General features: G+C 32.3%; 1 non-coding gene across 1 annotated transcript; it reads right to left on the reverse strand.

Annotated features, from left to right (window-relative positions):
- Window positions 1–423: 423 nt before the first annotated feature.
- On the reverse strand, window positions 424–530 carry LOC115032389 (U6 spliceosomal RNA). The gene has a single exon (XR_003838067.1). It is a non-coding gene; the product is annotated as a U6 spliceosomal RNA (small nuclear RNA).
- Between the last annotated feature and the right edge of the window lie 1428 nt (window positions 531–1958).

Consider the following 1958-nt stretch of genomic DNA (forward strand, 5'->3'; position numbering starts at 1 on the left):
GACTACCACACAATTCTTTTAAGTGTGACCTTAAAAATCTAAGCCCCCTTTGGATTCCACCTTCCACAAATAATGTCTCCAAGTCACCAGGGTAATGGGAAAAAGTATATATTAACTACCCATAATAAGGAGTAGAGAAAAGGAAGAGAAGAAATATTTAAAACGGCTGTTACTCAAATTTTCTCCAATTGTCAATTACAAAATTAGAGCTCAAGAAACCTCAGGAACAGAAGCAGAATAAATGTCAGAAAAGCTACATATACTGGGGTCTATATTTTCCAATGCAGAAAGTGAAATGTGGAAAAATTCTGAAAGAAGTAACTTCTCTTCAGAGTTCACAAAAAAATCTAGGATAAAATATTGATAGTGTTGTAGGAAAAATAATCAGCTTAATGTATGTGCTACTAAGCTATCATTCATTTTTAAAATATAGAATGCTTCACAAATTTGCAGACCATCTTTGATCGGGAACCGCTCTGATCTTATCTGTATAGTTACAATTTCAGAATCTGTGCTGAAGAAATGAGCTCCAAAGTTATTTTTTAAAAATGAAGGATAAATAATAAATGGAAAATTTCTACCTTCAGTCATAGACCATTCTGGAAAAAATTGCAGAAGAATAACTAGAGATAAAAAATGAAACACTAAAGTGTATAAAGAAGAGAGTTGGATAAGTAGTCAGTGAATATACAATAAATTTATCTTTAGTTATATTTGCCTGATCTGAACTATGACTCTATGAAAATTATGCATATTATGTATTTCACCATACATTATCATGTTCTTATAGACTTATAACTGATGTTAATTATGTCATTGAGTCAAGGGAAATAGAGCTGGATTAGCTTTAAGTTTTGTTTTGTTTTGTTTTAATATGAGTCTGGAGTAACCATTAAAATAAAACAAAAAAATCAAAAAATGATAAAACAAAAGAAACATGATAAGCTAAAGAAGGAGACAAAGCATAGTCATCTAAAGTTCTATAGTAAAATCACAAAAATCAGGTGAAGAATGAAATTATGTAAATAGATAATAACAACAAATATGCCACATGTTAATCTAACTATAAGAGCACTCACTTTAATACCAATGGTTTCACTGCATCATTTAAATACATTTTCAGAAAAGGAAGAAATAGAGTATAACAAATCACAGTCCACAGGAAGTACATTGTGACTAACCAGATACAATTTAACACAGTTATCAGTCTGTAAAGATACATAACATTGTTTCTCTGGGTGTTCTCTCCCACTACATCCTCTCCCCTTCCCATTCACACTTGATTCCTCCTTCAGACCCCTATCGACCCATAAATCTCTATTCTATTTCCCTTTCTTAAAGAGATCTATCTGTTCTCTCTAGTTCCTTACTCCGTACCCATCATCTGTGGTTCTATGGATTGGAGCGTGGATGTCATTAATAGAACAGCTAATATGTACATGTAAATGAATAAATGCTGTATTTTTCTTTCTGTGTCTGAGATACCTTATTCTGGTCCTGTCTGACTTCAATGTGATAGGTTTTTTAAATCTTATCTTATTATATTTTAAAAACTGAATGAATGAATGAATGAATGAATGAATGAATGAATGTAAAACCTAGCCACTATCATAAAGGTTAACAAGGGGACTGACATTTATACCTTATATACTTAGAAGGAAATCAGATTTCTCAAATGGATTGACACAGGGTATACTAATCCCTTCAAGGCACTCCATGTTCAGGAGAAGCTGATCACAAATAATGGATTCCATTTTGTGTGTGTGTGTGTGTAATTTTTATCTCTTTAATTGGTTACAGTTTTTTGGAAGTGATGATGTTGTGTTTTGTTTTTTAGGTTTTGTATATTTTGCATTGGTGCTTTGGTTTGTTCTCTGAGAAAGAATTTAAAGTTGGCTGGTCAGGGTTTCTATTCCTGCACAAACATCATGACCAAGAAGTAGTTGGGGAGGAAAAGG

The sequence above is a fragment of the Mus caroli genome, unplaced genomic scaffold (genome assembly GCF_978045245.1).
Source record: "Mus caroli unplaced genomic scaffold, Mus_caroli_1 scaffold_1, whole genome shotgun sequence".
Classification (NCBI taxonomy): Eukaryota; Metazoa; Chordata; class Mammalia; order Rodentia; family Muridae; genus Mus; species Mus caroli.